Raw genomic sequence first — 27997 nt, forward strand, 5'->3', positions numbered from 1 at the left:
TCAGGAAGTACTGACGTTTCAAATGGAAAAAAATTAATAGCAAATTCCTGTCTGTTCCCACATTCTGTACAGGTAACCGTAAGCAAGGGTGTGGCTTCAGCAGCATGTCTGTACTAGCTTTAGCAAAAGAGTCCCCTCCCTGGTTTCTGAAGTTGAAGTTCTGTTAGCTGAGTATCTGTAAGTCCTTTGTAAAATCAGAGCCTGACTTTATTTTACCTTGGTCTTCTTATCCTCAAAATAATACAAACTGCTAAATGAAGCATTCTATTCTCAGACTTTAAAAGACACTACCATTAGGTGTATCTCCATTTTACCCGTAGAGGGCAGTAAAATACATACATGGTAATTCACTTATAACATCCATAGAACCCATACCAGATTTGGTTTTATATTTGATATGTGTAATTAATCTGCCTCATTTTGCCAAATAATCTGAGTACAAAGTTTGAACTTTGAAATAAATTTGAATTTTGAAATAAATTTCAAATCCACATTATGCTAGCCCAAAGTTTCATCTTAGACAACTGTTTGGGAAGTTTTCTAAATACATAAGGACTTGGTATTGGGGAGGGCAGAGGATACTCCATGGAGATCACTGTTCAAAATGTGTAACAAACAATGCATTTGGGTTCTCATTTAGTCATGGTTTTATAAATGTCTTGTCAAAACTTTTTTTTCTTTTAAATCATAGAAAGTAACCCCTGTTTCATTGTCCACAACTTACGGTTTCCCAACGCTTTGGGATATGCAACTTTTACTGCTGTGGCTAAATTAGCTTGTGACAGTCATCTGTGATGTGTAACCAAACACCTCTCTTTCTGGCAGTCTTCTATTTTGGTACCTCTATGTGAACAGATGTGGGAAGAGTTTGGTCACCAGACCTAAGAGGCTCTGGCGGAGTGGGTGGGACGGGGAGGGGCGAGTCGGGTGGGGTGGTTAGCAAGTGCCCGGGGAACAGGCTCAACTCATCCCTGGCTCGCCGCTTTAGTGAAACTGGGCTGCTGTTCGTTGTAGGCACAGCGCCCTACACATACCTGAGCAGGAGCGCGTTGCAGGCGTAGTGCTTCTGCATGTGTGTCACAACAGGGCGTGGGGGCCCACATCAGGCTCGGGGAGTATCAAAGGCACCCTTGCTCTGGGATTTCAAGCCTCAGGTGTTTGGAGCGCTATTTTCACCTACGTTTCAAATTAGCACTACACTGCAATCGCCCAGGAAATGTTTCCTCTTTGAGCTCTACCAGAGAAACCGTGACACCAGGCCGACTGCGTCCGACGGCAGCGGACAATTCCATGGTTTCCTTGAGTGAGGGGCCATTTGGAGTCTCCTGTAGGCGTGAAGTTACGTAGTTCAGGTCCGTCGCGGAGGAGCCAGACAGACCGCAGGCACGGCGAGGACCCTGGAGCTTCTGCTAGAGGGCCCGCCAGGCTTGGCGACTGTGCGACAGTGGCCTGCTGCGGGGACCTAAGCGTCGCGGCGCAGAGGTCCTGGGCCAGGTTCTGGCCGGTCCGCGGACTAGAGCGGGGGTGGTTCTCCCCACTACCGGTCCGGGCGGTGCCGGGGGCGGGCCCGAGTGTGAGGGGTGGAAACAGCACCCAATAAGAAACGGGCTTGGCCGAGCCGGGGCGGGGCCTTCGCCCGGGCCTGCAGGGGCGGGACGGAGCCGATCGAGTGGGACCGACGAGACCTAGCACCTCAGCGGAGGAGAGGACCAGAACCTCGCAGTCCAGCCGCGGAGGCGGCGTCGCGGCCAGCCCGGGGCAGGTAGGAGCGGGGTTGACGCGGGGGCGGGGTCCGAGGCGGGGGCTTTGGGAGCGGGCTGCGGGGCTGCCGTGCGGGCCGGGCAGGAGCGTGTTGGGGGAGTTGTCGGCCCCGGCCCCGGCCCCGCCGTCTCGGCACATCCCGGGCCTCGAGGAACGCGCGGTTGTCCGGCCCGCGGACTCTGGGCTTGGGGAGCCCCGCCTGTCGCACGCGGCTGTTGTGGCGGAGCCGGGCTGAGGGTCGCCTCGCCGCTCTCCTCGGAGGCGCGGGGACCGTCGACGCGGCGGCGCCCGGGGGTCCGGGGGCCCCCAGGGGGAGGGAGGGGGAGCGCCCCGCGTGCAGGAGGAAACGCGGGGCTCTGGCCAGGATGAGTCCGTTTGAACGTTGACAGGCTGAGATGAGGAAATTTAAAGCATTTTTGCTTTTTGTGTGTTTTGATTCTTAACAGGATCTGACAGGCACAACACAAAAAGTCAAGTAGGACTTTGATTTAAAAATCTGACAATGGAACTTCTAAGAGTTTTTGAGTAATTGGGCAGATTACATGATAAGTCAAGGGCTCGGCAGGACGCACGGACCAGCAGTGATACCGCGGTCAAAGTGACTTTTCTGGGCCTCTGTTTCCTTAGCTGTAAAACTGGGATGCTCATGCCTGGGTGTATTCCGAGGGTGGAAGGAGATTAAAGTATTACACAAATATTAGGTAGTGTTATTTGATTGTGCATCAGCCTCGTGCACGCTAGTTGCCAAACACATAGTAGGAACTCTGTAAACCTTTACCCTAAAACTAGAGATTGACCTACAGTGTTTTTAGATGAAGTCCTAAATCTCTGTTTACTGTGAAGGTAAATTCTTCAAGCCCATTTTTCACAAAACCACCATTGTTTGAAGTGTGGTCCATGTTTAACTAATTACTAATGAATTTTTCTAGAATAGTACATGTTATCTGTACCCTGTTACTGAATCATTTACCATGAAGCCGTCAAATAATCTACTTTGTTTTAGGTATATAGTTGTAGTTTAATTTACCTGGGGAAGTAAACTGGGAGTGTTTCTTCAAATCAAGGCTTTTGTTTGTATTTTTAAGATTTCAGTTCTCCAAAACAAAATTAATGTTGCATTTTGTGTACAGCCTTTATTATAGACATTTGCAGTTCGTAACCAGCAAACTTTTACTGGAGTTATTTCTGGGCGTGTTCTGAATTAGTTTCCCAGGCAGAAACCAGGAAATGTAGTAATTGTGTCTCTTGGCCTTTTATTAATTTTTTTGTGTTGAACATGGCAATGGATTTTTTTAATGCAGCTATAAAGGAAGAATTTTTTTCTGCTGTGACAATAGACAGTTTTCTAAAGCTGGAAATTATATTTACAGATGAGAATTTTAGGTCCCTGAAAACTGAGATCAAATTAGATGGAGGAATAAAAGGCAAAGGTCCTAGTGAATATAATTTTTGGGTTGCTTTAAACAGTTTACAATTTCAAAGGTTCAGTGGAAGATGGATATTTTGAAACTACTTTAAAACCACAATTTTAAATATGTACTCCATAGATAAATTTTGCTGTGATTTATAACTTGTTAATACTGGAAGCCTTAAGCATTATGTTTGCATTATTTATTGAGCATGTGTTATATTCCAAGGCACAGTTTTACACTGTATAGTATTGATGTATGGGCAGGATATAATTCTTCTATTCTGGAGATTACACTCTAACCAGTGGGCTAAAAGACGTACTGAGAAAGCTGTTTTTAAAACTGATAACATCCACCAGCATTAATTGAGACCTGCCCTGAGCCAGGCAGTGTTCTAAATTCTTTACATGCATTAGCTTATTGAATCCTCACACAGCACCATGAGGGGTATTACTATTATTTTGAGCTTCTTGCTCAGAGACACAGAGAGGTTGAGTAACTTGCCTATATCAAACAGCTTGGAGCAGAGCTGGGATTCAAACCAAACATTTGCGGTCCCCCAAAATCCTAATCTTAACCTCTTAACCTCTGTACTGAGTTTCAAATTCTGTGAGCTACAAATGAAATCAAATGGATATTTAAAAGAGTTCTGTAAAGAAGCTCTTCAAAAAGAAGGAAAGAGAGGGAGACAAAGGGAGAGAAAAGAAACTGGTATTGCAAGATGTAGATTGAAGGCATGTCCAAGCTACAATTTAATTATACTTTGTATATAAGAGTGTTTTTTTTTTCCTGGTGAATGACATGGGATTCTTTTTGTGTCTAGGTTCTCAGTCACTCAGTCACTACAATTACGGCATTATCTTAATAATATAAGAGATGATTATTTTTCAATAAGTTTAAAATGTCTGTTCTTGGACCATGAGTTAAGTGTTAGATTGAAGAAATAAAAATGCTTCCCTAACTTCAAGAAGCTTTAACCAGACATGTAAACAAGTCCCTGCAATTACAGTGTGATAAGAGTTAAAACAGAGATACAGATAGAGTTTAATAGGAATGTTGATTGGGGAAAATAATGCTATATATGATAGGGTGGAGGGTTAGAGAGAAGATACCATATTTGAATTCAGCTTTGAAGGATGAATAGGAGTTTGCCAAGTTGGGGAAGGGAACAGAAGACAATAGGTGAAAATCAGGAATCTTACGTAAAAGTAGATGGTGTGTTGGAGGGATGTGTTTGTTGTTCAATGTCCCTAAGATTGGAGTGTATAGTGATTAGTGGTTGGGCCAAAGGGGACGGTGCCTGAAAATTAGCTGGAAAAAGAAATGGCAGCGTGGCTGCTCATCACATTAGGATCGCTGAAACTGCTGCAGTTAGGTTACGTGTGGGATTTCGGTGCCTCTCATTCGGAAGAGATTTGTCCAGTCTTGCAAAATTTAAAGTAGTTTTAATGTTTTGAAGTACAGGATACTTCATAAAACAGTGTACAGATGAGGTAAATAAAAAGCTATCAGTCAGGCAAAAAGAAAAAAGAAGTCTGCTGGTGCCTTACGGTGAAGAGCGTGTGTGTCATGCTGAGGACTTTGGACTTGGTTCTAAAAACAATGGAGAGCCAGTGAAGGACTTGAAGTAATTAGGGAAGATAACATGGTGGTATAGTGTGGAGGCTGGATTGGATGGAAAGAGATAAATTAGAGGCTCGCCTATTGAAATAGATAAAAGAGGATTAGGGCCTGGAGTAGGAAAATAGTGGAGATGAAGTGGAGAGGACAGATAATGGAAGTACAGAATTTACAGGGCTTAAAAACTGATTGGCTTTGAAGGTCTACAGAAAAGTAACCGACTTAGTTTCAAAGCTTGGGAACCTGTGGATATGGGAATTTGTTTTATTTTTTTAAGGCAAGAGGAAGATGACCATTTCAGTTTTGAGCAAGCGGAGTTTGAAGTGTCTGTGGAGCATTCAGTTCAGACGGCGATGTCAAACCCGGGAGGGAGGCTGGGATTGGCAATTCAGAGTTTGAGTTAGACAGTGAGTGGTAATTGAAGCCATGAAGAATAGATGAAATTGCTCAGGGAGCGCATATAGAATTAGAGAGGAGGGCCAGGGATAAATGATTTACTTTGCCTGAGTGGATGGGATTATTTATTTATGTATGCTAATTTTATCTTATAAATTATGATTATAAATCAGTAAAATGGGTTTTAATGGAAGGTTTAACCACTTTTACAAATGAATCCTGTTTTTTTTAAATTTCACTTGAGTATCATTTATTCCAAAAGAGTATTATTGCAGTTTCTCTTTGTTAAAACAAACAAAAAAAACTTCATAGCAAATCCACAGTCACTCAAGAAAGTCGATCTTCCAGTTCTGTGAAAGAATTATTTTTCCTCCACATAGAATTATTTTCTATTTTCCTTGAATCAAAGCTATGAAAGCACATGATGGTAGCTCTTGGAAGTCTGAGATACCACTTTTTTTAAAAAAGGAATCTTTCCCTTCCTTAAATTTAGATTATCAATAAATGTTTGCTAGTTGATTCATCTTAACAAACGATCTTACTCAATTTTGGCTTCAAATAGCTTAACTGTTTCAAAAATTCACTCTCAGCTTCAAAGAAGGAAGGTTTGCCACCTCTGGTGAGACTCAAAAGAATGCGTTACAGCTTTGAAGGCATTTTCAAAAAAGGAGTTTCAAAAATATTTTCCTAATTTGTAGTCTCATTAGAATAAGTGTATGGCCTTCTAAGGCAGGAACTGGCAGACTTTCTGTAAAGGGCCAGATGCTGGGTATTTCAGCCTTAGCAGGCCCATGCCCAATTCACCAAAAAAGAACCATAGACAATACTGATGTGAATGATCATGGGTTGTGTTCCAGTTAAAGTTTATTTATGGACACTGAAATTTGGATTTCATACAGTTTCCACATGTCACAACATATTATACTTCTTTGATTATTTTTTTAATCATTTAAAAATGTAAAAACCTCAGAGGCAGTGCAAAAACAGGTGGTGGGCCACATTTGGCCTGTAGGGAGGCCAAAGTCTGCTGACCCTATCCTCGGGGTATTCTTTGAAGCCTTTGGGTTTGTTTTTTAATTTTTTTTAATCCTCACCCAAGGACATTTTTTCATTGCTTTTAGAGAGAGAGAGAAACGTTGATTTGAGAGAGAAGTATTTTGGCAGGGGTGGGAGGGTAACAAATTATTTGAAGGAGTAGTACAAATGAAGGACATCAGTGGATGATTTGGTACGAGTTATAGAAGAGGTAAAGGTAACTCCAACATGCATGTACTGCTTTGGTGACCAGGGAAGTCACCCCCGTGGCTGTGGGAAGTCAGACTAAGGCTTAGCTCTCCTTACTGTCTCCCAGAGGGTGCTTGTCAGACACTCTGCCATGCCGGATTCAGGGGCCCCCAACCTGAGTGAGGTGGCCTTATGTGCTTACCCATTTCTTTGATGGATTTCACCTACTCATCCAGGTAGTGGGCTCAATGATGTCACACAAATGAGGGTCATTTTTTTCAGGGGCCAGTTTCTGGAACTCTAATAGTAACCGATTCACACTTTTTTCCAAGTGTAATGCACACTCCATTGTGTTCAGCCATTCTCCCAATCATCATGGTCTGGCTTCTTGGTATCCTAGCAGGGGTGTCCAAAGTTTGGGCATCTCTGGGCCACACTGGAAGAAGTGTTGTCTTGGGCCACACATTAAACACACAAACACTAACAAAAACTGATGAGCAAAAAAAGGTTTTAAGTAAATTTACAATTTTGTGTTGGGTCACCTTCATAGCCATCTTGGGCCGCATGTGGCCCCCAGGCTGAGGGTTGAGCACCCGGTGACCCAAACAAAGATTCAGCTTCTTCCTTGGTTCTGCAGCTTCATCAGTTTCTCAGCATGTCCCCTCTTGTCATGAGACTGGGAAGAAAATATTTGGCAAAGTTCTTCAAAGCCACATCATCGTGGTTGAAGTAGTAAGACATGGATAGGTAGACATAGGAAGCATAGAGCTCCATGTTGACATATCTGTGGATGGTGGCCTCTGAGTCCTGGTGGTAATTCTGGCACATCTGGGAGGTGGTCATCATGATGGGTGGCTAAGGACAGGTGGCTTTATGGTGCTGGAGGAGTGGCAGGGGTTCTGGGGAGGTCTGAGGGTGCTCTGAGGAGGTGGCAGAAGGATGGATCTGGGCGGCCGGCTGGGGTGGGGTTTAAGCACTGAGTTCTGTTCAAGACTGTTGAAGCAAGAAACCACAGCGACTCTCGGTGAAGACTGTCAAGAGAGAAGAATTGACTGGTTACCTCTTGGGGATCAAACCTGCAACCCAGGCATGTGCCCTGACCAGGAATGAACCAGCAACCCTTTGGTTATGGGATGATGCTTCAACCAACGGATCACACTGGCCAGGGTAGAAGTACTTGAATTTCTAAGTTTTGGTTTTTTAAAAATATTTTATTTATTTATTTTTGGAGAGAGGGGGAAGGGAGAAAGAGAGTAAGAGAAACATTGATCTGTTGCTCTCGCACTCTCCCAACCAGAGACGCTGCCTGCAACCCAGGCATGTGCCCTGACCAGGAATTAAACCAGCAACCTTTTGGTCTACAGGCTGGCGCTCAATCCACTGAGCCACAGCAGCCAGGGCTATAAGTTTAGTTTTTAAGAAATGAGTCTCCAAAGTTGTAGCTCCTGTTTCTAAATTCTAATACATTTCTTAAAACATCTGAAAACTTTTCATTTATTCTCCATTTCTCATGTAGAGTAAGTGGAAAGTATTTTCTTCACTGATTTGGAACTTGAGATACAGAGCAATATAACTTCTGCAATATCAGAATAAAAAATAGTTTTGAAAATATTTTTCAATATTCAGTACTCCTTACTAACCCAGTAAACAAGTGATTTTTTTTCCTCAGTAGAAGTGGGAACATTGAAACCTGGGTGGACAGGATGAAATCATTTGTCTTTTTCCTCTCTGACTTGAATAAATAATTTTTATCCTAAAGAAAAGAAAACATGAAGTTTTTCTTCACTTCATAGGCATTATAGCAGATTATATTGTAACCAAGTGCAAGGTGAGCTCTCTGCCACTATGAAAGCCAACAGTGGAGCAGCAGGTGCTGATATAAAGGAAAATGGCTTATTTTCAGGTGCCGGCAGTCTGGAAGATGGGGGACTCATGTCACAAAGCCTATCTCCTGGGAAGATGGGGGACTCATGTCTCAAAGCCATCTCCACCTCTCAGTGGAGGAAGAGATTTTTTTTTGGGGGGGGGAGGGAGAGGGGAAGAGAACGGAGAGATCAAGTCAGGGGGTTGCTAAGTTCTCTCCGTGCAGATGAGCATACTCATTCCAATAAGGCAAGTGATGGTCTGGTGTGCATCGTCCTGGTTTAGTCCTCCTGGCTCCACATCATTCCGGCTTCATGTCGCCCCAGCTTCACGTCATCCTGGCTGCATGGATGAAGGTCAACAAACCTCTTGGAGCTGAGATGCCTGAAGGTTAGGGTCCGTTATCTTTTGAAGTTAGTTCCTAGGATTCTTATACAAACATGCTGTTCATCTACAAGCTACATATTAGAGTCCACACTTACAGAAAGAATGTCAAAAGAATGGTGGGGTGGGTTACAGTTTCTCACCATTACAGTTTGCCACTGTTACAAACCCCCACTGTCAATTTGTCTTTCATTTCTATGGAAGTTAGGTGGTTGAGCCAAAACACTTCAGAAAACCAGAAAAAATCAGGATTCAGTTTAATTCATTCATGAAAAATAAAATTTTACAGACAATTCACTGACTTAGAATTCAGTATTCATAGCTGTGTATAATAGGTTTTATTAAAACACAATTTTTCCCCTAAAATTACCCTCATTTTTATCAGAGACAAATAAAGACTGATTCATTTACTGTATTAACCCCAGTTTCATTTCGGCCTGATTATTTGCATGAACACAACAAGAATAGCAGTTGATCATATAGGCTCTCTTAAATCTACTTTGCTGTAATGTTACAAGGAATTTTCAGATTGAACTTTAATTAGTCCTGCAGGATGGAGAAGGCAAGCCACACAGGTGCCATCAGGCTTTGCCTGCAAAGTGTATAGATTTGGGTAAACTCAAGGTCTTAGGGTCCTGAAAAAGTCTTGAGGGTCTTTCCTCACCGTCCTCCAGTAAAGCAACCTTTGCTCCTTACCTGGAAAGACTGTCATGAGCCATATGAATAAGCAAGGTACCAGGCCATTTCCCCAAGGGGCTTTTATCTACTTGAAAGTCAATCTTTATTTCTTACAGTTTTTGCTGACATCCAGAGTCTAGGCACATCTATTTCAGACATGACATTCCAATCAAAGTCTTGGTTAATACATCCACACGGAAGAAATAAGATTCCTATTGGATCTGTGCAAATATACATATTGCCATGAAAATAGTAATCATACTTATTAAGAGTTTCTTGATTCTGGAGGATTCAAGAAGGGTGAAAAATATAAATGCATCAATATTGCTACCAAGTTACTCTAAGAAATCAAGTAAGTTTTTTGTAAATTAGCAATATTTTGAGCAAAGTCACAAGAACTATAATTATTCTCAGTTTATTCAGTCTTACAATCAATTTTTGTTCATTCTGATTATCTGCTAGCATTACTATGATCCTAGTGATTCCCCAGGGCCCCCAAATCACCATCTATTTCAAAGGTATGATCTTAAAATTTATTTTCAGAAACTTATATTTCAGAATGTCAGAAGATATATTTTTGCAAATGCACCAGAGTAAAACAATGGCTGTCTCTAAATGACCAAAAAAAAAAAAAAAAAAAAAAAAAAAAGCTTAAAATGACATGGTTATAGATCAGTTCACAATGCAATTGACTAAGGAATTTGCTTTTTTGGTCACATTTTAAGATAACAATCAGAATTACAAATGAAAGTACAGCAGAAATCAATTAATTTGTCCCCATTGCCAATTTTACCTTGGGTTTCTGTTGGGAAATAACAGTTGGTTTTGGAAAATCAAAGGGAGCTTTGGCTTTTTCATTTGTCATTAAAATGATCACTTTGCTTTACTGTTTATCTATGTGCCTTTTTTAAAAAAGATTTTATTTATTTATTTTTAGAGAGAGGGGAAGGGAAGGAGAAAGAGAGGGAGAGAAACATCAGTGTGTGGTTGCCTCTCACACGCCCCCTGCTGGGGACCCAGTCCGCAACCCAGGCATGTGCTCTGACTGGGAATCGAACCAGCAACCCTTTGGTTCTCAGGCCAGTGCTCAATCCACTGAGCCACACCAGCCATGGCTCTTTTTCTTTCTTATTTTTTTTTTAACCATTTCCATTTTCCTTGTTAAGAATTCCTTCTCTAATGTCCTTTCTTCTTCTGTCCCTTTTCTTTATCCTTTCTTGCCTTTTTTCACTTCAGTTTCTTCTCTTTTTGCTTCTTCCCTCTACACAATCTGTCTTCAGCTTGCACAGACCCTCTTCAGTTTACACAAGCCCTCTACAACTTATACAGACCCTTGACAACTTTCCTCCCTCTTAGTTTGCCCTTTGAACTCATCTAGAAATAACCAACACACTTTCAACTCTATTTCCTTCAAAATATATTGCATAATTTACACCTTTTATTACCAAAACCACATTTTTTCCCAACTTAATTAGAATTTTCAATTTTTAATGACAAAAAGTAGTTAACATTCTTTAAGCTGATACATTTATTAATACATATCAGAATTTTCAGAAACAATTTTTTCCTCCCATCAGCAAATACACTCACATTTTTATTCTTGGTGATTACTGCATTCCTTTAGTATGCTCAAAAGTCAGTTGTTTCATTATCTAGTGCCCTTGATAATTTTAAGGAGGCTGGAGAAGAGGCAGGGGAGGTATCAACCTTGGGCTTGTTCTGAGACTGCAGCTCCTGGGCCTCCAAAAGGAGAATGCAGAGTGTTTAAAAGATGCATTTTTTTTTTCCTTTTCTTCCTGTGTTTTACTGTCTGAGAGGGGAATGAGATCTTTTTTCCTCTTTATACCACCAATTTAAATCCTTTCTGAGTATAATCCTTATGCTGTAACTACATGAAAGCTTGCACAGTAAAGGTCTTATTCCATTTACCAGATCTTCAAACAATTTGAGATTAAGACCAAGCAGTTTCTTTCAAAACAGAGACAAAAACAAAATCTAAAAGCATAGTTTCAGACAAGTACTCTCAAACTAAATCCTCTAAAAGGAGGGACTGGGAGCTTCCAGTCAAGATGGAGGCATAGATATGTTTTGCCTCCTTGCACAACCTTAGGAAGGATCACAACTAATTTCAAAATGAAAAACATCCAGAATTGCCTGGAAGTTGAACTGTATGCAACTCCAACAACTAAGGATTTAAAGTTGCTGTATTCATCCAGACAAGTAAGAAGGGCAGAGACGGGGAGCCGGGGCAGAGAGGATGCAGTGTGGAGATGGCGAGTCAGCAGCAGAGAAGCGGTCTGTGGTGGAATGAGTGGTCCCACATTCACATATGGTGGATAAAAATCAGGGGGACACCTTGTGAGCCAGTGATCCCAGCCCTAGGCCAGATCACACAGCCCAGTGTTCCAGCACCAGGAAAATAAAGCCTCATAACTTCTGGCTGTAAAAACCAGTGGGGGTTGGGGTAGAGGAGGAAACTGCTGGTTACTCAGGAGAGACAATCAGGGCAGCAGCTGGAGAGCTGCCAGTCACATATGTAAGTGGGTGAAGTGACTGGAAAAAGGGTGAGTGCCAGGCAAGCCCCTAGAAGTCATCCAGTAGCAGAAGTCTGCTCTTCAACCCCTTCCCCACACACGGAGCCACAAAGCAGTGAAGCAGGCTGTTTACCCTGGTGAATACCCAAGGCTCTGCCCCATACAACTTAAGACGTGTGCTAAGACAGGGAGTCAAAGCAGCTCTACCTAATACACAAACAAAGAGAGGCTGTCAGATTGAGGAGATAAAGAAATGTGGCCAAAATGAAGGAACAGAACAGAACCCCAGAAAAAGAACTAAATGACATGCAGATAGCCAACCTATCGGACGCAGAGTTCAAAACACTGGTGATCAGAATGCTCAGAGGTCTCACTGAATACTGCAAAAGCATAAGGGAAGAAATGAGGGCTACACTAAGTGAAATGAAGAAAAATCCACAGGAAACCAACATTCAAATTAATGACTTAGAACATAAGGAAGAAATAAATATTCAACCAGAACAAAATTAAGAAACAAGAATAAGAAAAAATGAGAATTTAAGGAGACTCTGAGACATCTCCAAAAGGGCCAATATCCGAATCATACGGATGCCAGAAGGAAAAGAGGAAGAGCAAGAAATTGAAAACTTTTTTGAAAAAATAATGAAAGAAAACTTCCCTAATTTGGTGAAGGAAATAGACATACAAGTCCAGGAAGCACAAAGAGTCCCAAACAAGTTGGACCAAAGAGGACCACACCAGGACACATCATAATTAAAATGCCAAAGGTTAAAGATAAAGAGAGAATCTTAAAAGCATCAGGAAAAAAGCTGATAGTTACCTACAAAAAAGTTCCCATAAGACCATCAGCTGATTTCTCAAAAGAAACTTTGCAGGCAAGAAGGGACTGGCAAGAAGTATTCAAAGTGATGAAAAGCAAGGACCTACAACCTAGATTACTCTCTCCAGCAAATGATATCTGCCCTATCATTTAGAATGGAAGGGCAGATAAAGTGCTTCTCAGACAATGTAAAGTTAAAGGAGTTCATCATCACCAAGTCATTATTACATGAAATGTTAAAGGGACTTATTTAAGAAAAAGAAGATCAAAACTGTGAACATTAAAATGACAGCAAACTCACAACTATCAACAACTGAATCTAAAAAACAAGAACAAACTAAGCAAACAACTGGAACAGGAACAGAATCATAGGTATGGAGATCATTTGGAGGGTTATCAGCTGGGAGGGGGAAAGGGGAGAATGGGGGAAAAGGTATATGAATTTAGAAGCATAACTGAGTAGGAACAAAATAGACAGGGGGATGTTAAGAACAGTATAGGAAATGGAGAAGCCAAAGAACTTATGCATGACCCATGGACATGAACTAAAGGACATATTGCTGGAGGGAAGGGGGTACCAGGCAGAGGGGAGCAAAGAGGGAAAAATTGGGACAACTGTAATAACATAATCAATAAACATACATGAAAAATAAAAAAATTAAAGGGAGGAACTGGGGCTCTAGCCTCAGAATCTAATCTCACACCAACCAATACCACACATGACCCTGATGAGGTCCAAATGGCACGAAGCCCAAATGGCAGAGACATTATCTCACAACAACCAGTACCATGAATGACCTTACAAGGTCCAAATGGCACAGCCCTATAGCGCAGACAGAAGATTCCTGCTGCATACAGACCAGCAAAGATCAAACCAAGTCCCCAAAACATAAGAAAGCAAGCAAATACCTGTAACCAAGACAGAGGAGAGCTCTCAAACCGAAACTGACTTCCTCCCGTCAAAAAACAAAACTAACTGACAATTAAAAGCAGTATAATTCCCATGCAGATTTCTCTGAACAATAATATTCCAAATCAAAAACTATTAAGATTGGAGTCAGTCAGCTCCCTAGATTAGAATCTGTTGACTCCCCAGAGACCTGCTTCCATTCACCAGCAAAGCATTTAAAAGCAGCTGATGCCTTGAGGGGTAGAACAGGGAGGGTCCCCAAGATAAGGAACTTTTGTCAGCTGCTGGGAAATTCCTGCATTCTTGCCACGGGGTCAGCCAGCCACAAGTACTGGGATCCCCAGCCTGGGCCCTCCAGGCCTTCCTGGGGTACACATGGTCCCCTCCGGAGTCACCGAAAGCCTTAATCAAATGGGGGCCTTGCTGCCTGCCTCTACGAAAGCCAGTTCTCTAGAGGCAGGTGCTGAGGTAAAGGAAAGTGGTTTATTTTCAGGAACTGGCAATCTGGAAGATGGGGGACTCACGGCTCAAAGCCCAAAGCCCACTTCCTAGGAAGATGAGGGACTCGTGTCTCAAAGCCCATCTCCCCTTTCAGTGGAGGCAGAGGTTTTTCTAAGGAGGGAGACGGGAACAGAACAAAAAGATCAAGGGAAGGAGTTGAAAAGTTCTCTACGTGCAGACAGGCACAGTCCATTCCGATAAGGCAGGTGATGGTCCGGTGTGCATCATCCTGGCTTAGTCATCCCAGCTTCACGTCATCTTGGCTCCATGGATGAAGGTCAGCAAATTTCCTGGAACTGGGATGCCGCAGTCTGTATTTGTTTGAAACTAGTTCCTAGGATTCTTATACAAGCATGCTGTTCTACAAGCCACATATTAGAATCAGCACTTACAGAAAGAATGTCAAAAGAATGGTGGGGTGGTTACAACTTCCCACTGTTACAATATGATGGAAGAATGAAATAAATGATGGTGAGATTAAAAAAAAAAAGAAGTAAATTCAAAGGACTTTTTCACCTCTGGCTATCCCAGATATTTCTCTCTCTACCTATTTTTGACGAGGAAATTCAAGATACTGTCTTCCTTATAAACCTTAGATTCCTGGTTAGCAGCCTAAAAATAGCATTTTTAGTATTCAGTTCAGGCAGTATTATTCATTTATATTAGTTAAAGATCATTACTTATGCTCTGTTTTTTAAAGTTAGATCTCTGACTTTCATGGTTTTCATAGCAGTAATAAATGTTTACAACAGAGAACATGGAAGAAAATTATTCATTTTCCCTTGAAGTTTAAATTCATGGAAATGGCATATTTGTAGAATTTTTTCTGTGTGGATGTTAAAATTTAGGACAGATTGGGGCGGCTTGGTGTGGGGGGGTGCACATGTTTTATTCTCGATGCTACTTAAAAGAGATGTGCATTTCTCTAGTAAAAAAAGAAACCAAACTCCAGCTGTCTAGGATATTTTTGAATTGGTTACTTAGCAATATGAAGCATAATTTTGTATTGAAATATTTATCTGTATTCTCTGATTAAATAAGAGAGTGTATTAAGGCTGAGGATAATGGGGCCTGCTGGGAGGAAATGACACAGTTTGCTCTGCAACAGTATTGGCTGCAAACCGGCTTGTCCCCGGTCCCTACTTACACTGTAAGAAGTAACATGGACCGAAAGAGGAAAATTATGTGAATTAGAGTGATGGGCAATTTGATCATGATCCTAATGCAGTGGTTATTATTATACAGTTCATTTATATTAACCTAAGTCAGGGTCAAGCAAGATGTAGCCGGATTTTATCTGCTATTCATAAAAGTGGTGAGATACTGTCTAAGCAAGGCTTATTTTTGAACTTTAAGTCCATTCTTCAGGTGCAATATTATTAAGATAATTGTCATTTAAATACAGGCTAGATCAATTTGCCCTTAAAATTTATTATTTAATTGGAAGACAGCATGAAGTAAAATAAAATACAGAGGCATGTCCATTAGCTGCATTTGGAAGTACAAAAATTTTGAGGAAATACTGACTTGAGAAAAGGTATAAGACTTTTAATGAAGATTATTTAACATATGGGTTCATCAAATATGTCAAACCTAAAACGACAGACTCCATGCATTTGCATTAATGTTGCAAATGGAAGTTTAAAGTCTTTAAAATTAAAAATGATCCTTGGAAACATACTGGACTTTCCAATAAGCCCTTTTAAATATTTCCAAAGAAAGAAAAGAATATGAAATTATCTCAATTTCCTTTTTAGGAAATTGAAAAAGATTCACTATTGTCCAGTTGCCTGTCGGTGGCATAAGAGAAAAATACTACATGTCTCTTGGAAAAAGCAGTTGTCTAGAATGGATGTTATGTTTATGATTTTTGATGATAAAATAGCTGAAAATGAAAGATTGCGCCACTTAGTGATTATGTGCCTCTATTCTGTACAACTGTGGGACATTTCAGCAATGCTTGTAAGATGGCTACAGTCTGGTGCAGATTGTACAGTCAAAACTGATGAGATCACTGATAAGTTGCATGATGCCTTTAGTTTGTCAAATAGGGTGTCAAGATAATTAATAAGGAGGATTTGTGTATGTGTGTGTGCTGTTTAAATTTAACCACAACAGTATGGGCATGTTTACAGAACTTAAAAATTTTTTTTAGTTTAAGGCATGGAATAGAAAATATGATTAGAAAACATGGAGGAGTTATTGTAAACAATGTTTGAAGCTGCTGCTGATAGTGTTTCTGCCTCCCCCTGCCCAAGGCTCTCACTTATGTTTTACTGAGGGTTTCCTAAAAGCACCCTTCCAACACTTAAGGAGAGGGAGGGAGGGAGACAGACAGACAAGTCAAAGCAATACAGCGGACAGTGTAGGCATCCTCCTGCTTTCTTCCGTGTATCCAGGGCAGTGGGACCCCTGGTCTTGGGCAGAAACAGCTGGGCCTGAGTGAGCTCACTGCCTAGCAGGTCATTGCTGGGCTTTCTTTCTGTTCCGTTTGTTCGAAGGGCTTTAGAGAGCTCTTTGCAGTTACTGTTTTATATGTGTCAGAGCTCTGGTATGTGGAGAAAACCCTCTGGATCTCATGGATATATTGAAAAATATTGGAAGTTATTAAATACAGGGTCTGGCACAAATAATGACCCTTTTTATTACAAAATCATAAGCATGTAATTCTGTAACATGACAACATTACACTCAAGCACACCATATGACATTTTAGGTGAAATGTTCAAATTAAAACTATGAAGTATTACACCCATGTTACTACCCTACCAGTCACACTCAAGCAGGTGTCACTTCTGCCGGACCCTGTATATCAGAGGAGGCTTGCTGAGTAACCAAGTTTTTAAAATATTTTATTCAGAGCTAATTACACCTATTTACTGTCACAGCAGAGTTTGATAGTTAAGAGATAAGGAGCTAAGCAGATTGTGAGAATCTAGAATTTTTTGGTTGAAAGGCATTCTTATTTGGCAGGTATTTTCCAATATTTTTGAATAACAAATTTTGCATATTTAAATCGTCCTTTTGGCAATCTAGTGAACTAAATTTGAGCTTCCAAATTTAAACGTTCCAAAAAATATTTGGTAAGCCAGGCTTTAGCTATACCTTTCATACATTGTTGCCACATGTGTAAGAGAGCATTATCAATCAGGAAAATTAGAACAAAATAAAATTTAGCAATTCAGTAAAATCTCATTTCTCTGTCTCCAGACTTTTCACTCTTATTTTTCTGAAGAGAAATTTGAAATATTAGAAAAAAAGCATTTGGCTAAAAGGTCCATTTGCCCTGCATCAATAATTGAATTCAACGTGTATTCCAAGAAGAAAGTGAATTCTTGCAGTTTAGTTCATCATTTATTCTGAATAATGATCACATGATATTGCGTCTCATTGTTTTCTATTCAGACTAAAGAAAGAGTATAATCCTATTTTTACCATTCACAACAATGTTTCAACTAGGATTTTCAACCCTGACCCAATTTAAAGCAAAGTATGCGAGACTCTCTGGTGACCCTGATAAGTATACAGCGTTGTCTTTATGTTTTTCAGACTGGAATTAATATATGAACAGGAGGGGTCACCCATTGCATTACATTGACTCTTTTCTAATGTTTGTATTTTCTATTTGGGGATTTTAAATGTATTTAAATAATGATAAAATAATACTTGCTATCAACCTCACATTTTACCTTATAGGTAGTAAGGGTTGTTACTGTTTTGTGAAGTTCCTATTTCAGTTGTGTTGTGTGTGTGTGTGTGTGTGTGTATGTGGTGGTCAGAAGAGTTCCTGAAACAGGAAGAGGATTTGATTAAGCAGGTGATCCTTCTCTCCCACTCAGCAGGCTCAAGACCCTTAGAAACTGTGTGTGTTTCTGTAGCCCATAAAACCATACCAGCGTACGCTTCCGCTGTTACTGCCCAACGGTGAGTTCTCTTCGGTTATCTGTTCCTTCCCAATAAAATTATGATTGGTCACTGTACCTCCTCCCCTACTGATACTGTGTCCTTTCTTTCCTGGTGTTGCTTGTTTCTCTCAAACCCAGTTTCTCCCCACAAACGTGCCTCTCCTCCACCCAGTGCCCTGGACTTCAGTTTGGCCCTTGTCTATCGCAAGGGTCCTGGGCTCCACTGATTTTCCCTTATGCACATCAAGCAGCAAGGCATTCCCTCTGCTGGAGGTCATTGCTCATCCTCCCACCCTCAGCCCCACTCCTTTTGTTCTCTCCATGCCCAGCTTCGAGAGGGAGATGACGATCATGGAAGCCAGACCGTCTGTGCGTCATGTTTTCCAATTTTAACTCAGTGTCCTGCCACTAATCCTCTATTACTCAGCTCATTGTTGAGCAGCGCTTAAAGATTTCATCCTAGAGTAGCCGGCTTTTTCTCTAAATCCTAGCATGGTGATCTTTATTTTCATAGGTTACGTTTATAGGTTATGAATAAGCTTAGCTGACTTGGTCTAGGTCTTAATCACAGCCACATATCTTCTCATTTTTCTTTCAGCTCCATAAGAATTGCCACCCTTCTAAGACTCCCAGTGCCCCATCCTGCCATGAGACTTAAATTTTCCCTCGCTCTTCCAAGAATTTATTGTATACTTCATTATTCTTGCTGTAGTTTTTAAAATATATATAGGTTTTTCCCCAACATTAAAGTGTTGTATTTGAAGTTGCTCCCCTTTTTTAATTTCAATTCTTCTCACTGGCTTTATTTTTATTTAAGATTTTATTTATTTATTTTTAGAGAGAGGGAAAGGGAGGAAGAAGGAGAGGGAGAAAAACACCTTTGTGAAAGAAACACTCGTTGCTTCTCGTACATGTCCCATCCCGGGTACCCGCAACCCAGGCATGTGCCCTGACCAGAAATCAGCCATCAACCGGCGACCTTTCACTTGGCAGGATGACGCCCAACCAACTGAGCCACACCAGTCAGGGTTCTTCTTACTGACTTTAAAATCTCACTTGTATTCATACTTGCTTCATTTCCTCACTACTATTCTCCTCCCTAAGCTTTAGCTGCCTGTTCTCTATCTTTACTGTCCTTTTGACACCATTTATTTAATGTCCTGTTACCAAATACAAGGACCCTTTGCCTTATTCTCGTTACGTCTTTCTTTTCTTCTTAGGACATTTTCTTCCCGTGTTATCTGTGATCTCCATTTTCCTGGCTCTGATTCCTCTCTCTACTCCTTTTCCCATTCTTTATCTGATTCCCTTTTTTCTTTTCATCTACAGTCCTTAATCATGATTAATGTTTTCCAAAGAGTTAGTCCCTATTTGCCTTTTGAAAACTCTCTGCATGTGGAACCTATATATTCTCGCTTCTTTTTTCTCCACAGTGCCCATTTTAAACCTTCTTTATTTTCCCTTAACTTTTGGCCTTTTCATCTCTCATGTAACTCTTAAAGGACAATCAAGCCAACAGAGGGGGAGTCCATCAATGTGCAGCCCCTGAACCTACAAAGGTACCCGCATCCTTGTTTTTCCTCGTTACCTTCCGTTCCAGGCGAAGAGCTGTCCTCCTCCAGTCAGGTGCTGACGCCGCGGGCTCTGGCCGGGGATCCAGGCCCTCTCCTTCTTGAGCTTTTCTCTCTTGTTTCTTCTCTTCTCTCTGCTGACTCCTTTCCACCTGTGTTTAAACAAGCTTAGTTCTTTTCTTTTTTTTTTTTTAAAGCTTCCCTGCCCGCCATGTTCCTGTCCTGCTATCACTCGATTGCCCACTTGCCTACCTGGATAACCCCCTTGAAAGGGTTGTCTACAGTTGCTGTTTCCACTCTTTTTTCCCAATCACTTCTCACTCACTGTGATTTCCCTTCAGCCCCCTCCCTGCCAGTGAACCTGCTCGTGTCCGGGTCCCAAGCCGCTTACCTTTGACCTATGGACAGTTCACCTATCACTGTGGAGCATTCTTTGCTGTTTGAAAGCTTTTCGTTCTTTCGCTCCCATGATTCCACATACTCCTGGTATTTTCTGCCATCTTTTATCTCCTGTCATGACTTAAATTACCATCTGTGACAGAAGAGGACCGGCCCACAGTAGCCTAGAGCTGACCTCTTCTAGATTAGTAGCATTTGGAGATTATGAAGCTTAACTCCAACAGAGCATGATGATCTATGAAGGCCATTTAAAATAAACTATGATTATATAGTAAGAAAGGATGTGTGATATGGAATGAAAGTAATAAATTTTATGTAATAAAGCTTAACTATTGTCATTGCTATTTTAACTCCCACAATGTCGTATATGAAGTGGGTGCTCAGGAAGTATGTGATGAATCTTTTTAAAAAATAAGTTACTTTTTAAAATAAACGCTATACAGGTGATTTATGTTTACTTTTTAAATTAGAAAATAGAGATTAAGCAAAAAAGAATTCAACCATAGATCTGCCATCAGGAGATAGTCTGTTAACATTCTGGCATATATCCATATTCACTTTCAAAATTTATTTATTCATACAGAATTTTAAATATTAAATTAACTCATGCAACTCAGTGTTCAATACCATTCTTTTTTTACTTTGAACATGTTATAACTTCATAATATTTCATTGCATGGATATACCATAATACATTTAAGTTTATAAATTTAAAATTATTTAAAATTTTACAATATTCTAAATATATATCTTTTGAATTTGTGCAATTACTTTCTTAGGATAAATTATTGGAAGTGATATTTCTGCATCATCACATGTGTCCACTCTTTTAAAAAGCGTTTCTTAGTGTTTTATTTAATGTAGAAAATATAAAGAATACAATTTAAACGACCCTTTATTCCACCACCCACATATATTCTGTTTTAACATTAAAAACAGCAACAAAAAACACATACCTCCTACCAAAAAGTTCCAGCATTGTAAAATCGTAAAATGAAGAGTGAAACACTCGCTCCCCTACCCCTGGCCACTCCCACGGCCCCACTGAGGTCATTTCTAGTGCATCCACCATAATGAGTACGCGGGGTCCATAAAATGCAGTCTTATAAAACATTGAGTCATGTTATTGCACAGCTAATAAAAACAATGTTTTAAAATTATGGCCTAATTGTATAAAAGGTACCAAAATGAAGATAATGAAACGTCTCCTGACACAGCCTACCTTATACTGAAGCGAGACTGTCCCCGCGATCACAAGGTGATCCCTTCCTAACCTTGGAGGGAGACGGCCCACCCACCCCCACCCCTACCCCCACCCCCACTTCAGAAAATGCGGTTTGGACAGAGGATAGGAGTCAGTTAAGTAACATCCGAACCCACATTATTGCAAGTATGTGTGTGTATGTGTGTGGGTGGGCATGTGTGTCCTTTTTAAAGTCTGTAGAAAAGGAATCTTAACTAGAGAAAATGTTTTTCCTCTTGCTTTTTCTCCACTTTTATTTAGGACATCCTTCCATATCTGCAAATAAATCCCTACCTCATTCTGTTTCATACTTGCCTAGTATTCCACCAGGGTCCTCTGTTTGAGTAGTTTGTGGATAACGCCTAAGGACCCGGCCGAGAGGCTGAAATCCGGCCGAGGGCCACTTGCCAATACAGGGTGCCAGTCTGCCCCCTCTCACGGCGATACTGTCCTACCCCGACTCTGGCCCTGGCTGATAACCCCCCGCCCGCAGGCCACCCGTCAGCTGGCTGCCCCTCTGCTCAGGCACTCACGTCCCCGCGCGGGGCGCCCCTCTGTGTCGCTGCCCTTTGCCCTGTTGCAGTCCTGACTGCCCACCCGGGCAGCCGTCCCACGCAGAGGCTCCCCTCCCCCGCCTGGGCCCCAGTGGCCCTCGGCAGCGGCGGCGGGGAGGCCTCCCTGGCTGCCTTCCACCCACGGCTCCCCGCTGTGTTCAGGAACGAGAGGGTGAAACAATTTTGATCTTAATAAATGATTTCGATTATTTCTAAATGATGATGTTGAGCCTGATGTCAAAAACAGTGCAGACCTAATTCTTCATGTGTTTTAAGTGGTAATTTGAGAGGAGATGTTTGATAACTATGTAAATACAATTTTATTTTGTGTTGCTTTTTTATTGTCAAGTGAGATAAAATAGTGAATATATAATTTGGAGGTATGATTTGAAAATTTGAGAAATCTGTCTTCTGGCTTTTTAGCTTTAGAATGAGATAGGATGTTACATTTTTACAACAGATATGAATATATGTATTTAGGAGAGCCTGCTATGTCTTTAGTTTTAAATCCTTGAAAAGTGAATCTTTTTATATAACACTGAAAAGAAAGCAGGATACAATTACATATACACTATAATTGCAGCTGTATAAAAATATGCTTGTGAAATAAGACAGGAAGGAAATATACCAAAATATACCAGTGATTATGCCGAACATGGTAGGTTTGCAAATATTTTCCCCCATTTTCTCTATTTTCAAAATTTCTAAAATGTAGTAGTATTACTGTATGATTTTTTTAAGTTTTTAAAAAATTGCTTCTTTTTAGTTTCTGGAAATTTTTTTCAACCTTTGAACACTCTAGGAAGAATTTTGTTGTCTTTATCTTCCAGTGTTTTGCTAAGGAGAAGTGAGCCAAGTTTCAGTTTGTGATTTAAAAACTAGGTTACTTTAAAGTTACTTGGAGCTATTTGTAATGCTGAAAAATTCTGAGTTGGGACAGTTATTTCTTACTTTAGAGGGTATTTTAAGAGGATAATTAGGTTACAAAGGTTAAGATGGACTTCATTTGGAAGGCGTTCAGATGGCCAACAGGCACATGAATGACGTTCTACATCTCTAGTCATGGAGAAATGCAAACTGAAACCACAATGAGTTACCACCTCATACCTGTTAGAATGACTGTTACCAAAAAGACAAGAAATAACGTGTTAGGAAGGATGTGGGGAAAAGAGAACCCTTGTATATTGTTGGTGGGAATGTAAATTGGTGCAGCCACTATGGAAAATAGTATGGACATTCCTCAAAAAAAAATTAAAAATAGAGCTATCGTATGATCCAGCAGTTCCACTTCTGGGCATTTATCTGAAACAAAAACACTAATTCAAAAATATATTTACAGCCCACTGCTCATTGCAGCTTATTATTTACCACAGCCAAGGTATGGAAGCAATCTAAGTGTTCATGGATGGATGAATGGATAGTAAACGTGGTATATGTATCTTGCCATTTGTTGGACCTCAAGGCATTATGCTAAGTGAGTAAGACAGTAAAAGACAAATACCATATCGCTTATATGTGGAATCTAAAATTTCAAAAAAACAAACAAACTGAGGCCCGTAGATGTAGAGGACAGATTGGTGGTTGCAGGGCAGGAAGCGCAGCAGCAAAGTGGGGGAAGGGGGTCAAAGAGCCCCAACTGCCAGCTACAGAATAAGTCAGTCATGGGTGTAGTGTGCAGCATAGTGACTGTAGCTAATAATACTGTATTGCATATTTGAAAGCTGCTGAGAGTAAATTTTTAAAAGTCCTCATGACAAGAAAAAAAACGAACAATTTTTGTAACTCTGTATGGTGACAGATGTTTAGACTTACTGTGGTGACCATTTCACAATGTTATATAAATATCAAATCATTATATTATACACCTGAAACTAATGTAACGTTGTTTGTCAATTATGCCTCAAAAAAGTAAACTTCATTTAATTGTAGAGTTACTAACATTGGATTAATGTAAAAAAAATTGTAAAGTTTCTTGTCATTTAAGTTAATTTTATATGTAATTTTCCACACTGTACCATTTTGTAAAACTTCCTCTTCTGCCAAAACATTTAATTTGGACCGCCAGCCCTTGATATCTCCCCCGCCCCCCAGGATCCATACCAGCCCCCCTACGTGAGGATACACGCCCAGCGCCCTCCGTGGTTATCTTGAGGTTCCAGTCCCTGGGCCTGAGGTGGGCAGGAAGTACCTCCTCCTTTTCCTTTGGGAGGTGGGGACGCGCGTGCACACACACACACACACACACACCCACCACACACCACCACCCCACCTAGTTTCTTTAAAGAAATCCTCTCTATTGTCCCTTGTAATTCTTACAATTAGCCAATTATAATTCTGGGGTAGTCTTCACCAGGGGGATGAACAGGTGCCGGCAGAGCTGGTTTTTGGCCACCCTGCTTTACAAGCCTTGCACTTCTCTTTAGAATATGAAAGTATTTGACTCCTATTGTTTTGATTTTGGCCTTTGAGGTTCCTGCTGAAACTCCAAGAGAACAGGAACAGTATTTGACATCCTGTTATATTAGCCGATATTATTGTTATGTCTGCCCACAAGCAAGTAATGCCGGGCGGTGAAAAGCACAGGCTCAGGAGGAAAGTGGGGTTCAGTGTGTGTTACCTTGAGTGACTTAACCGGCTCAGCCTCAGAAAGTAGATTCTGAGCACAGTGCTTGGAATGTGCAAACATGTAATAAGTCATTGTCACTTAAAATGTCACATTACTATACAAACATACCTCTTCTGCACCTCCTGGATTTTTTTCTCTTTACATTTTACTTGCTGAAAATATTTGAATAGTAGTAATTAGGTTCTACTGCTGGTCAGAAATATGTAAGAGCTGAACTAGCCCCAGAGGACTGAGTTGAACTCACCTGTGAGGACTGAATAACATTAAATATTCTTCTGTTAAATTATAGTCTTATTTATGGGAGAAGAACACTGCTATGGACCATATCATTTGATTATTTAAAAAATATTTTTTTAACTTTGGGGTTATAATTTTTCATTTTTTTGGAAGTATATTTCTAAATTTCTTTTTCTTAGGTAAATTTAATTGAATATCTTTAAAATGCTATTATTTGGTAAAACATTACTTTATAGGCTAATTGTATGCAGCTAGTCTTATATTTAGTATAATTATTATGTTTCAGTCCAAGGGTATGATTTAATCAGTGTACTAATTAGCATGTATGGTATGTATAACAGGGGTTCTACTATAAGAAAATTAGTTTACATTCCCACCACAAACATTACTTAACACAGTAGTCCCTTTAGTCCACGGGGGCTATGTTCCAAGCCCCTCAATGGATGCCCGAAATCGTGGATAATATCAAACGCTATTTTTTTTTCTATACACATAAACCTGTGATAAAGTTTAACTTATAAATGAGGCACAGGAAGAGATTAACAACAATAACTAATAATAAAACAGAACAACGATAGCAATATACTAGTAACAAAAGTATATGAATATGGTCTTTGAAAATATCTGTTGTACTGTACTCACCCTTTTTACGATGATGTGAGACAATACGTGTCTACCTGATGAGGTGAAGTGGGGTGAACGACATAGGCATTGTGACGTAGCGTTAAGCCTTCTGTTGACCCAATGATACATCTGAAGGGGGATCATTGAGCCATGAAGATGTCATGTCCACAAAGTTTAATGGCTTTTCCATCTGAGAACTTCCCACACAACTGTGGCCGTAACTTCGCAGTTTGAGATGCGACAGCAAAGATAAGATGAATTTCTTTTTCCTTCTTCGTAGTTTCACAGACAGAAGGTTCATTCTTCCTGCAGATCTTAGCAACTGCAGCTTATGATTTTTGTTCTTTCCTTATTAAGTCAGGAACTTTTCCCTCTTCACCTAAAGAAAGCACTTGACTCTTCAGCCTATCTGAATTGCCACCAGCAGGGCTCTTGTGCTTTGGGGCCATTATTAGGTAAAATAAGGATTACTTGGCCACCACACTGTGATACCACAATTGATCTGATAACTGAGAGGGCCACTAAGTGACTCACAGGCAGGTAGTATGTACAGTGTGGATACACTGGACAAAGGGATGATTCACTTCCCAGGCAGGACAGAAAGGGGCAGCATGAGATTTTATCACGCTACTCAGAGCAGTTTGCAGTTTAAAACTTTGGACTTGTTTTTTTCTGGAATTTTCCGTGTCATATTTTCAGATGTCAGTTGACCACATGTAACTGAAACCGGAAATTAAGACCATGGATAAGGAGGGACTACTTAGCAGGAAACAGGTGATTAAGTTATCAACTGAGTGGCTTGAGAAATTAGAATTTTAGAGATTTGAACAATGTGGATTATCGTCTGGTCGATCAACTGGACATTCGTGATCTAATTTTGACTACAAAAGTGCCCACCGTACAAATTAAGCCGTTCCTATCCTCTTTGGCCAGAACAATATGATTTTATATCTGTTTTGCTAAATCTAGCACCCATATCTCTGTTTTGTTCTGTTTTACTGCATCTCTGTCTCATCTATTAATGAAATATTTTTATACATTTCACATCATAAAGTTGAATTTGCAACCCAAAGAAATGTCTAAGTTTATAAAGGAGACATATATGACCAGGCATGAGTTACTGGGAGCTTGGTCCCTGTATTCCTGATGTAGAAGTCAGATAACAATTTTTAGTACACAAAGCACTCTTAGCTCCTGTAAACCAAATTTCCAAGTCTACCTTGGTCTCTATGCCCCAAAGTAACTCTTTGGAAATTAGAATTGTCCCCTCAATTCCAAGAGGTATGGATTAGCTGAAGAGTCCACTGCCACCTGCCTAGGGATTTGAAATTTTTCTATAAATCCTCATATAAATTTGGCTCACTTAGTGATTTAAGAAGCTGGTTTGGGAAGTTAGTTCCTTTCCCACTTAAGGCCTGTTTTGCCAGTGGCCCATACAGCCTCTTAGGACTGGCACAGTGTATAGTAACCATACCTAGGTTGTCTTTAAACTAGATCACTAGCTGAAACACTATACAAAGACATGGCTGCACAGACGCACAGCTACTACTGTTGTGATTTCCAGCCTCCTTGATACTTAGACTGAGGAAGGGTTTTCCCAAATCACATTCTTCTTTCCTCCCGCCTACAGTGCATACCTCCCCTTCTCCAGGCTTCCTGTATGTTTCCCTGCCCTTCAGGAGAGCTAAGGACCGGGAGTTGTACATGACCTCTTGTAGGCACCTACTTGCCCACCTTTCAAATCATCATTCTTGGTAACTAGCTAACAATACTGTTGCTAAGAGAGCAGATCTTAAATGTCCTCACTACAAAAAAAAATTGGTGGTTCTGTGAAGTGATGAACATGTTAACTAACCTTATTGTGGTAATCATTTCACAATATATATATTTATTAAATCATTACATTGTACACCTTAAGCTGACACAACGTTGTATGTCAATTATATCTCAATTATGCTGGGGAAAAATAGTTATTGCTTCCTCTGAGTACTCTTTGATTCTCAAAGGAAAGGTTTGTTTACATTTTATATTCATAGAACTTTTGGCCACCTGGTTCCTTTAGCGGACCTCTGAATATTCTCTGCTGACCTTTGTAAAATGGGGAACATTGAAGTTAATGGATGTATAAGTTGGCGTACCTTTCCCTGTGCTCATGGTGTCCTGGGGGTGCACGAGATGATGCTTTAGGATGTGAAAAAAACATTAGAATTGTTATTTATATTTGTTTTCACCTTAAAACAATAAATTAACCTTTACTACATATTTAATATACATTTTGATACTGGTGTCTTCACTTGTCAGGTCACTTAAGCAATTAATCCCGAGGGCAAAGTGATCATTCCCCTCAAAAAGTAACTGACAGTGACATATATCCCCACTTCAGCAATTGCAACACACAACAGCTGATCTGTATCCAAGTAGTTGGATTTACAAATTATATTTTAAATGGTAGAATTATTACAGTCCTCCAAAAATGAGATGAGCAATAACCCTGGCTGGGTGGCTCAGGCTCAGTTGGTGGGAGTATCATCCCATAATCCAAAAGGTTGCAGGTTCGATCCCCAGTCAAGGCACATACTTAGGTTGCAGGTTCGATCTCCAGTTGGTGTGCATACAGGAGGCAACTGATAGATGTTTCTCTCTCACATTGGTGTTCATCACTCCTCTTCCTCTCTCTCTAAAAATCAAAGAAAGTCAGTGAAAAAATCAATATCTTTAGGTGAGGACTTAAAAAAACG

General features: G+C 40.5%; 1 protein-coding gene across 1 annotated transcript in view; it reads left to right on the forward strand.

The window, feature by feature from the left end:
• Positions 1-1654: 1654 nt before the first annotated feature.
• Positions 1655-27997, forward strand: part of DENND2C (DENN domain containing 2C) — a 69530-nt gene continuing 43187 nt past the window's right edge. Inside the window, exon 1 of the mRNA XM_054565095.1 lies at positions 1655-1762. The gene's annotated coding sequence lies outside the window, so the exon portion shown is untranslated. The remainder of the gene's footprint in view (positions 1763-27997) is intronic.

Source organism: Pteronotus mesoamericanus, unplaced genomic scaffold (assembly GCF_021234165.1).
Source record: "Pteronotus mesoamericanus isolate MK-2021 breed Mesoamerican mustached bat unplaced genomic scaffold, CSHL_Meso_final scaffold_99, whole genome shotgun sequence".
Taxonomy (NCBI): Eukaryota; Metazoa; Chordata; class Mammalia; order Chiroptera; family Mormoopidae; genus Pteronotus; species Pteronotus mesoamericanus.